This window comes from Pygocentrus nattereri, chromosome 2 (genome assembly GCF_015220715.1).
Source record: "Pygocentrus nattereri isolate fPygNat1 chromosome 2, fPygNat1.pri, whole genome shotgun sequence".
Lineage (NCBI taxonomy): Eukaryota > Metazoa > Chordata > Actinopteri > Characiformes > Serrasalmidae > Pygocentrus > Pygocentrus nattereri.
The window spans coordinates 40,828,109-40,840,248 of record NC_051212.1 but is presented as its reverse complement, the minus strand read 5'-3'; positions in this window follow the sequence as shown (position 1 = coordinate 40,840,248).

The following is a 12,140-nucleotide window of genomic DNA, read 5'->3' as shown; positions in this document are numbered from 1 at the left end:
ATGTGTTTTGCTTTCAGTTTTCTGACATGACAAGTGAGATTCATGCCAGAAATGTCTGTTTATAATTGTGGTTTCTTTAGTTGCAATGCTGTAAAGGTGTAGGAACAAACTCTTCCGTGACACTCGTCTCTTGCATATAAAGATGTTTATTAGCTTTGAGAGGTCGAAGTCACAGACAAGCCTTCGCGAGCCAGCTTGGAGAGAAGAGCCAAAATTCTCTGACACGTACATTTACAACTCCAGGTTTTATACCGGTGTGGCCATCTGGTTTCTGTCAAAATTTCGATGTATGGATCTTATTTAGCCAAATTTGGTATAATCATACGTTCTTCTCCAAAATGGCCCCAGTCGCCTAATCCAAATATATAGCATTTTTTGACGTGCAGGGTGGGCCCTATCATGTTCAGCTGCCTCCTGAAACAGCTCCACTACTATTTCAGTCAGAGGCCCTCAGGATAAACTCAACCAGAATCTACACAGTCTAATAACCAATATGATAGAAAATAATGTTACGACTATAGAATTAATAAGGTCAAATTCACCACAGTTCCCCCCTTTTTTGGGACATTTACGTCTCAAAAAACCAAGGAAGGGCCCTTACTTGCATACTTTAAGTACATGGAGTGCGAGAACGAAAAACCTGTCAGGCAGCTTTCTGTCTTAAATGTCCATCAAACAATCTAGACAGGAAAAGTCTCTCGCGGTCCTCTTGCCCTGAGCAACCACCTATTGTACTCCATGTCAGTCTTAAAAGGATGATAACAAATCACTTAAAATGTAATTGGCAAATACATTTGAAACCTCAGAAAATAAAATAAAAAAATGTCCACCTTCCAGCTGGTCAACCCATCGGACTTTCCAGCAGACCTATCCCTGCCTAGCAACCATATCCCTAGCCATCGAGAAAAGAAAAAACATCTGAGGTCCCAATGTACTTACCCCATAACAGAAACATCATTCTTCAAACAGGTACAATAAACAGAATATCTCCAATTATAACATAATGGAACACAAGCAAATACTTGTAAAGGCATACATAAACATAAGAATATGTCACACTGAAGCTCCTCCTTGACTCTGGACAGTCCATCACAGTATCGTGGTGTCAATGATGTCGTGAATAGGAACATCCTCCAGTCCATTTTATTCTCTCTGTCAGGACAAGTTCCTTCAGCATTCCCAGTGGCCTTTCCCCCCTTTTTTCTCTCATACTAGAGGAAAGAAATAAAGCACCAGCCAGTATCTTTTTTCAAAACCACTGACATGCAGTAATATATTGATTAATACATTAGTTAATATAAATCAAATAAATGGAAATTAATTATCCCATTACATAACGACAAAAGACAAGAATAAATGTCAAGATTATAATAAGCTCAATACTCAAATTGGATATTTATCCATCAATTTAGGTGTTATCACTTCTTCCTCTTCTATATCAGTCATCTGTAAGACTGACAACTGACCATTTTCCCCTGGCATCACAACTCCTACCCATCTCAATATCATAGCTTTCGCACAGGTCAATATCAGCGTACAAAAACAAAACTTTGCACACAATGATATAACCACTGCTATCAAAACCTGAAATATAGCTGACCCCAACGGACCCAACTTCTCTAGCAACCAAGCATTAGCTGACCATCCAGCTCCCTCAGAAGGACCAAATGCATTTCTTATATGTTTCAATGCATCTATAACATTAGTTATGTTATCAGTGCTATCAGGAATGAAAGTATAACAATCGTCTCCTGTCAAATTCAAAGCCACACAAAGACCTCCTTGTTTAGCTAAAATGTAATCAAGCGCCATATCATGTTTCAACAATGTCAATCTATGACTCTTTTGAGTATTGGACAAATATTCAAAACCTTTTATTGTCTCATTTGCAAAACCTTGTAATGTATAAGTAATATTATCAATATGATCAGCCAAAAACGTCACACCATACCATGGAAATATTCCAATTCCCCACTTCTCTCCAAGACTTATTCTCCAATGATAGGCTTCCAAGTTATGAAATTTTGCCATCTCTCTTTTCCTCCTATTTCCCAAACGACCACTTGATGAGTTCTCACGAGGAGCTTGTCCTATCCCTACAGTAAAAACTTCATACGGTAGCTTTAACGTTGCCATATAACAACAACCTGTCCATCCATATGGCAAAAATATATATGCTTTATCATCACAAACCCACCAAATGTCCTTAAAATTCCCAATAGTTACATTTCCTGGTGAAATTTGATTCCTCACCATTAAAGTTACACTCGGCTTTCGCTTTGGTAAATGAAAAACCACTTCATATAAGTTTTCCCAAGGATACTTTGTACGATCACCCAAAGTCATCATATAAGTCTTACACTCTGATATTCCCATAAACACCCCTGGACCTCCACGAGTGTTATTTGAGCAAAAACACTTGTCAGCCTGCACTGGTTTCACCTCTATTGCATCAGGAATCACCGTCGTCACATCCTCATGCTGATCAAGTAAATTTATGTATGGCAAGTTACTTAACCAAGTACATTCTAACTGAGGTCTAAACAAATTCAAAGATATAGCCATCCATCTATTATGTGGCGAGTGTTGATGGTATAACATCCACGATATGATAGCTAATGGTTCCGGCACCGCTTCTAAAATTGAAGACCATGAACCTGGTGCTGGAATCTTCACTACACATGGACCATTCACTTTACTCACTGATCTCACAGAATGAGTCAACTGCTGAAACCATAAATTTCTCCCCGCAAATGGGTCTGCTATTTTCATTGTTGAGGAATCAAATCCATATGCTTTCCACTTAGCTTCTCTCTTCTGTAATGCATGATAATGGTCAATCATATCTTCTGATATCCAATCAGGATCAAAAAACTCATCATCCACCATTGGTTCTCTAAATTCAAAAGTCTCATTACTAGTCTTCATACTAGACTCCATTTTTAGCATAGACTTCTGAGTTACATTTACCCCTCTTTAAATTTTAATGATGTCATATCAAATGTCTGTGTCACATTTACAGAGTTCATAGGCAACAAAGATGTTGTCTCTGTTTCATTAGCCAAAATTAGCCTTGTCCTATCTTCACTTGTAATGTTTCCTGAAGTGACAATAGTAGAGGCTGTCACCATTGCTGTAGTAACATTCAACCCCTTCAGAGACATATCTAAAGTAGTCTGTATAACATGGTATAACATCCACGATACTACGTATTAACACTCTTAGTTATTTCCGGAGCTAAAGTAGTAACCCTCATCTGTGTATTATTCACCCTCGGAGTAGTTGCTGTAAGTACTCCAGTAGGACTCACATCTTTTAACACAACTACCACCTTACGAGTTATGTAGCCTTCTCTCCACCCCTTACTAGATGGCACAAACTTAAAATGTTGCTTGAAATAAGTACATGTATATTCTCCCTGATCTTCCCATGTGACATTACGCACAAAAAGTGAACAATCATTCTTAACTTTGAACCACCTCATGGCATTATATAAAAGATACTTGCTCTTATCATGAGGAACTGCATCAACTTCAGGTCCCTCTAACAGCACATCTTCACCACGACTATTTCTCCACTGAGGAGGGTTATTACCACCAACATTAAATCTCTCACATCGACAGGGAAGATAAACCCCTCTTCCTATTTTAGCTCTAACTACCGTCTTTAAAGGATCTGGTGTTGTCAAAATTATCTGAGAAGCTTCTGTAGTTGAATATGACTCATTTAGCAGAGTTATACTATCTAAAATCCTTTCTCCCTCAATTTTCGTGCCGTTTGGGTCTAACTCTTTTCCGAACTGGCCTTGGGCTCCTCCTTCTAACTGAACCCCCTGATGCTCCTGCAGCTGAGTTACTGCCCTTTGTGGCCTTTGACGCTTCACACTCCACTGAAATAGGTTCTGCTGGTTCTGGGACATATTGGAAGTCACCAAAATTTCTTTCCTGTCCATTAACTGCAGAGTCACTTCTGGCATCATCAGAAGTGTACACAACATCATCAACATCTTCCACCCCATGGACAATCTCACCTTCTGAAATTTGATTCTGGAAATCTCTATGCATTTCGACTTCTTCATATCATTCTGCATTCCCTTCTGACTGTTTTGAACCCTCATCATGACTCTGCGAACATGGCAACTCATCGCTTGGTGCTTTAACACAATGTGAGAAATTATACCACGTTGGAGACCCTTTAACCTGGACTGCGGTTCCTGTACTGCGAACAACTTCAAACGGTCCTTCACGTCGTTCATTATACCACTTCCTTCTAAACACCTTCATGAACACCTTGTCCCCCGGTTGTATTGTGTCCCTCTTTTGCTCATCAAGTCTCTCCTGCACCTCCTCTTTCTTTTGCCTATCAGAAACATACGCAGATATTTTTTATGCAAGGTCTCCATATATGTAACATATGCTTGCATCTCATCTTCTAAGAGATAAGCTTGGACCTTTTCCACTTGTACGTAAACAAGACATTGGCATTCGCCTTCCCGTAAGCAACTCATGAGGTGTCATATGCAAATCACGCAACTCACTTGATCGGCATACCATTAGCGCCAACGGAAGCGCCGCTACCCAATTCAATCCCGTATGCTGACAGATCTTAATAATACGGTTTTTCAGAACTCCATTCATTCTTTCACAAATTCCCTGACTTTGTGGATGATAGACTGCACCAAACCGCTGCTTGACTCCTAGTTTTTGCAAAATCAGTTTCATTGTCTTATCCACAAACTCTCGTCCATTATCCGAAGATATTCGATCTGGAAGTCCCCATCTACTTATGACTTCCCTACACAGAAACTTAGCCACCGACTGAGCGTCTTTTCGCTTGGTTGGACATGCCTCAGGCCAACGCGAGAAACGATCAACTACTACCAATAAATATCTCTTACCTTCAATTGGTTTTATCATGTCAACATAGTCCACAACTAACTCGCGCATAGGACCCCTCGGAGTCGGAATATGACCAGGAGGAACCACTATTCCTATCCGAACATTATTCTTTAGACAGATAATACACCTGCCTATGACATAGTCAATCTGCTCTAATAAGCATGGAGCCCCAAATCCATACTCCTTTGTGATTTTTCTCTTCACTTCACCTCTAGCCACATGAGCTAAACCATGTGCTTCATGAATCATCAAACCTAACAAATCTGAGGGTGCTACTATCAACCCCTCATGATTTCTCCAAAGACCAGTAGAATCTTGTGTGGCACCTCTCTCTACCCACAACTGTCTATCTACTGCGGAAGCCGCTTCCTGCATTAACTCCACAAGTGTAATCTTATCTTCCAAATCCACTTCATGAGTAACCAAGAAAACCTTACCCAATTTATCCACTCCTGTAACTGCTTTTGCTGCTTCATCAGCTGCTTTATTCCCTCAAATCCGATTGTCCGAATCCATTGACCAGACATAGGGAGATGTATAGCATCTTCAGGCCGAATACATGTGAAAGCAGCTCCGCTATCCACCATCATTTCCAATGATTGGTTATTTACTTTCACTTTTATCGTTGGATCTTTCTCCGGCCCTGACGCTACCAGCTGACACCTCCCCTCCGGATTCTCTGGGCTAAAACCCCAGTTCCGGACCCCTATAAGGGTTCACCGGCCCTGCGGATGGCCTTGATTGGCCCCTGAATCCTCCTCTAAAATTCCCTCTAAAATTTCCTCTGAAGTTTCCTCCAGGTCTATTACACTCCCTGGCGAAATGGCCAAACTGTGCACAATTGTAGCATACTTCTGAAAATTGTTGAAAATTCGCATTAAACCGTCCTCCTCTTCCTCTTCCTAAGGTTCCTCGACCTCTTCCTCTCCAGGTCTGTTCCTGACCAAAGACTGGCTGTGAATTGGGAACAACTGGAACTACTGACGATGGTTGAAACACTTGTGGCTGGGCTTGATTTGCCTGTGGCTGTGATGCTATTTGGTTTCTTGAGAATTGACTCTGCATCACTACCGCTTGATTCTTCTCCTTCTTCTTACTGTCTGTTAATTGAACTTGAGTGACTTTCCTCAAAGTCTCTTGGTCCTGTTCTTTTTTCTCCTGTTCCTTTTTCCTATACAGTTCCACTTGATGTGCAATATGATCCATACATACACCCTTGGCCATACTTCCAAGTCCAACAACTTCTGCCTATTTACTTCTCACTGAGAGGGGCAAACCCTTCTGTATCTTAGCTCTCAGAATTGACTGTTCCATTTGATTCAAATCTGGATCATTTCCTGTAACATTTCTCCACACATGATGAGCTCTTGACACATACGCTCTCAGGTTTTCTTCCTGTCCCAATGGCTCAATAAAAATATTATCAGGATGCACGTTGGTTGGAAACGTTTCCCTCAGCGCTCTCCACATCCGACCTCTAATCGCAGAGAACAATTCTGGATCATTCACAGCAGTCCCCACATATCGATCAAGTCCAGCTTTAAGTAAAATTTCTTCCATAGCTGGAACACCTAGGAGATTAGCTAAAAGTCCCTTAATATCTCCTATGGCAGGCTGTGTCCCCAACATAATCTCCTCCAGCTTCGAAATCCAAGGATATGCTCCATCCTGAAGAGTTGGCAACTTCTCAAGAATATCTGACATATCTGTATTTTGCCAAGGCTTATATTCCAAACTCTGTCCCCGAATGACCACTGGACACATCTTCTCAAGTGTCTTCCCTTTTCTGGAGCGCAGCACATATTTCATATCAAATTTTTTAGAGCCTTCTTTTTGCAACTTCTTCTTCTGCTTCTGCAGTCCTTCTAATTGGTTCTCCAGTGCTCTTCAGCTTTCAAATCCAGTAGATTTGTCCAAATAAGAAAGACATTGCTCTATACTTCTTTCAACCTCTTTTACAGCTCTCTGTCTGTCCTCCTCCATTCTGGTACTGGATGTTGCCAGAAAAAATGCTCTTGATGAAAATTCCTCACTTTCTGGATCCTCATCACTGTCATCAGAGCTGTCATCTCCTGAATCCTCTTTTCTCCAAGTTTTGTCTCCTCTTTTTTCCGCTCTTGCCAGTATCCGCCTCACTGGTGGGTCATATCCACCTTTGATCTCATAGTCACTCTGATCACCCTCATCTCCAGATTCCATCCTCCTGATTCTCAATTTACCCTTTGTCTCAAAAGGTCTCTGTTTTTTCTTGCTTTTAGAGGTTGGATACATCTTTATAGTTGTTTCCGCTCGTCCTGTTTCTATTGTTCGATCATCCACATCTCTAATATAATAGTTGCCCTCCTGACTGATCACTGGAAGCTGGGGATAGATATCCTCAAACTTCACTTCCTTCTCATAAGGTGGAGGCTTCTTTACATGTGAAAAAGGTGTATTAACTTCTGCCATTAATTTATCTGTCTCTCTTGTATTTTTCCCCTATTTCTTCTTCACCTTCTTTTCTCTTCTCCTGCGCAGCTTTCATCCGCTTCTGTCCCTCATGCTCAAACAGCTGTAGCATACCAAGCTCTACCTGTCTCTTTTCTTTACGCTTCTCCCCTTTTCTACCCTTCTTTTGATCTGCCTTGTATGTAGACACAAGTACCTGCATTGTTTTAATTACATCTAAATTAAGTGTCCCCTCTACTGGCCAAGGTTGGTCAATATCAGGCCAACGCTTATTCCATTTCTCTGATATCTTTGTTATACCTTTAATTAAAGGATTGTTTTTTTGTACCACATCAACAGGAGTAATTACCTTTGAAACTTGAGTAACCTGTTTTGACATTGTAACAGCCCCCTTATACTCCTTCTAATTGAAAACTTAGTTGTTCAGAGTATATTACTTAAACTATTTCAAAACTACTTAACCCTTCTTTTTGTGTACCACTTTCACACTACAGAACTTGCCAACCTCAGAAGAATCAAAAGCCCATCAATAAGTGCCAAGTAGTAACAATACCAATACCTCCAACGAAATTTCAATCCAATTAAAACCCTAAAAAAAAAAAAAAAAATTAAACAATCAGGCTCACACCAACAACCTTGAACCAAACAATACCTCAAATAGGATAGCTCAGTCCGTTGCCAAGTCTCTGTGTTTTATTTTCTCCCTTTTTAATAATAATAATAATTGCTACAACATAATTAAGTTACTTATATGTGAACAAATGAATGTACAATTTAAACCCAAACTAAAAAATGCTATTATTATCTTCCACGTAAGCTAGTAAAACGTGTATCAGAAACAGCAATTAGCATGCATTCAAACAAAGAGTTTGTGGATGAAACAAAAAACTGGCCTCTTTTTTTTTTGTGTGTGGAAATCAAGGGCTGGGGTCAGAATTCCATCCGCAAGTCTCCACGTCACACACTCTCCGACTGCCTCCTCTTCTCGTGGCTCCTCCCCCCATATAAGGCAGAGAACAAGCAAAAACTTCAGTACATTTCACAGAACGGAGCCAACCACTTCACTCTCATCAGTACAAACCCCCCAGTTCATGCACAGCAAGCACACTCCCACAACTCCACAGTTAAACAATTCTATACCACTCATAAAACAGGAGCCTAGCATACCTCATGGACCCACAGTTTTCTCATGCACATCACTTCTACACTGCCCTTCTTTTCCAAACTCTCAAGAACAAAACTTTTCACGCAACCCTAATAATTCTCAAATCTCCTATGTACCCTAAGGTATATTTTAAACTTTTGGAGCTCGTACAAAGGTCTGTCCACTCTTGCATCCACACCTGAACATACTCTCCAGAACTTCTCACTCAGCGGCACCCACCATGAAGCCCGCTCGCCCCCCTGACAGCAGGACAGAGAGTGACTGCAGAATAGCACCAAGCCAGCAATTAGAGACCCGAGCAAAATCAAATCTGAACTATCAGGGGCCACTTTTCAGTGGTCACCCTCAGAGCATACTCAAAAATGACCAGCCCAAGTACAGTAACCCCAGCATCAGAACCCCCTGGGACCATTCCCATGGAGACTGTACTCAAATCCTGAGTATATTGAGAACCGGTCCGGCCGTGCACTAACAGTCTTGAGACTGTCTTAGGATTTCTGCAGTTTCAGAGTCACCCTAATCAGGTCGAGAGAGACACAAAAGCCACACAGCACAGCACAGACAACAGACCGACCCAGCACCAGTCCAATACTATTTTCACCTTTATTAGCAAATACTCTCCTACTAACCAGCAAACAAACATATATACCCTATTTTAAATAGTCTTTCTCAGTGGTCATAGGGATCACTTAACTTACGTGTCCTTTCAAAAAGGCTCATTTTCTATCAAATCCCCCTTGAAAACTCATGGTTTTTATTCCTAATTTATTAACAAATGCTCTCCTCTTTTACCTTAAACAATAAAAGTCCTCCTTAGGGCTCATGAAAACTAATACGTCCTTTGTGGGGCTTATAACTTTAATCTCACTATATCCTCCTTATAAGAGGCTCATAAATTTATTTCTATCAAGTCCCCTACAAAGGCTCATAGATTTATTCATAGATTCCTAGATTTACTCCACTACTATTTCAGTATTTCTACGCCGGATTTGCAACTTTAACCTCCAGTCTTATAAACTCATTATAAAACTGACCTTGAAATCAACTAATAATAATCAAGGTTTTTATCGGCCTGCCTATTGCAGCCTCTTACAAGAGGGCTTTCTTTCCCCATTTTTCCTTTACTCTTTTCCTTTTTACACTTCACTTTACTTCTTCTCTTTGTTCCTTCACTTTTCTCTATTACCTTTAACTACCAAATTCCCTAGGCCCAGGGTGTTCTCCCCCAAATTTAGACTATTACACTTATTCCTCAAGGCTCAAGTTTCACACTGTGGTGAATGGAAAACACATGACTTACTGTCAACGAGATAAAAAGGGCACTAATCTGCGTTACGCTTGCATGGTGTCAATCAATCCCACTTCTAGTGTTACTCCTAGGGTATTAACTTCTTCTTAACTCTATTTACTCTTCTCTACTCTTTTCCCCTTTATTCTACCATACTCCCCCCTGTTGCGGCGTATCACAACGCAACAAAACAAAATTTATAACGAAGAGGCAAACCCACAACCAAGACAGCATGGCACACCCACACAAAGCTCTTTAATGGTGCGACCAAACAGCACAACAGAACAGTGAGAAAAACTCACCCTTTCCTGTCGACAATAGGAGCGGAAGTCGATGCATTGAGGCAATCGTCTGCACCTGCCGATCACAGCAATGTCCGAAGTTCGTGAGGCCAAATTCTTGTGGTTTCTTTAGTTGCAATGCTGTAAAGGTGTAGGAACAAACTCTTCGGTGACACTCGTCTCTTGCATATAAAGATGTTTATTAGCATTGAGAGGTCGAAGTCACAGACTTCACGAGCCAGCTTGGAGAGAAGAGCCAAAATTCTTTGACACGTACATTTACAACTCCAGGTTTTATACCAGTGTGGCCACCTGGTTTCTGTCAAAATTTCGATATATGGATCTTATTTAGCCAAATTTGGTATAAACATACGTTCTTCTCCAAAATGGCCCCAGTCGCCTAACCCCCATATATAGCATTTGTTGACGTTCAGGGGGGGCCCTATCCTGTTCAGCTGCCTCCTGAATCAGCTCCACTACTATTTCAGTCAGAGGCCCACAGGATATCGCATGTTTACAGTGTTTGAGCACTTCTGGCTTGCTGTAACTGCTTGTTCAGGCTTTTTGAGTGTGTAGAATGACGGTTTCATTATTGTACTGGTTTCTTTAGCCAAGTTAACGATTTAGTTGTCTATGTCATGAAATATGTTTTGCTTTCAGTTTTCTGACATGACAAGTGAGAATCTGTTTATAACATTGCCAAGGTTTTCATGTCAACAGCTCACTGCACAGCGTTTTTTACAGCGTTTGGGCGCTTCTGGAGTGCAGGAAGTGCCTTATCACGCTTTCTGAGTGCAGGAATCGCCTTATTAGGCTTTCTGAATTTATAGAACGATGGTTTCATTAGTGTACTGGTTTCTTCAGCTACGTTAAAGATTTAGTTGTCCATGTCATAAAATGTGTTTTGCTTGCAGTTTTATGACATGACAAGTGAGATTAATGCCTGTTTATAACATTTCCAAGGTTTTCATGTTAAGAGCTCACTGCACAGCGTCTCTCGCCTTTTTAAAGCGTTTGGGCGCTTCTGGAGTGCAGGAACTGCCTTATCACGCTTTCTGAGTGTATAGAACGACGGTTTCATTAGTGTACTTGTTCCTTCAGCTAAGTTAATGATTTAGTTGTCCATGTCATAAAATATGTTTTCCTTTCAGTTTTCTGACATGAGAAGTGATTTTCATGTCAGAAATGTCTGTTTATAAATAACCCAAAGTTTTCAAGTTAACAGCTCACTGCACAACGTCTATCGCCTTTTTACAGCGTTCTGGGGCTTCTGGAGTGCAGGAATCGCTTTTTCAGGCTTTTTCTGCGTATAGAACGACTGTTTCACTATTGTACTGCTTTCTTTAGCCAAGTTAATTATTTCGTTGTCCATGTCATAAAATATGTTTTCCTTTCAGTTTTCTGACATGAGAAGTGATTTTCATGTCAGAAATGTCTGTTTATAAATAACCCAAAGTTTTCAAGTTAACAGCTCACTGCACAACGTCTATCGCCTTTTTACAGCGTTCTGGCGCTCTGGAGTGCAGGAATCGCTTTTTCAGGCTTTTTCTGCGTATAGAACGAGTGTTTCACTATTGTACTGCTTTCTTTAGCCAAGTTAATTATTTCGTTGTCCATGTCATAAAATATGTTTTCCTTTCAGTTTTCTGACATGAGAAGTGATTTTCATGTCAGAAATGTCTGTTTATAAATAACCCAAAGTTTTCAAGTTAACAGCTCACTGCACAACCTCTCTCGCCTTTTTACAGCGTTCTGGGGCTTCTGGAGTGCAGGAATCGCTTTTTCAGGCTTTTTCTGCGTATAGAACGAGTGTTTCACTATTGTACTGCTTTCTTTAGCCAAGTTAATTATTTCGTTGTCCATGTCATAAAATATGTTTTCCTTTCAGTTTTCTGACATGAGAAGTGATTTTCATGTCAGAAATGTCTGTTTATAAATAACCCAAAGTTTTCAAGTTAACAGCTCACTGCACAACCTCTCTCGCCTTTCTACAGCGTTCTGGGCTTCTGGAGTGCAGGAATCGCTTTTTCAGGCTTTTTCTGCGTATAGAACGAGTGTTT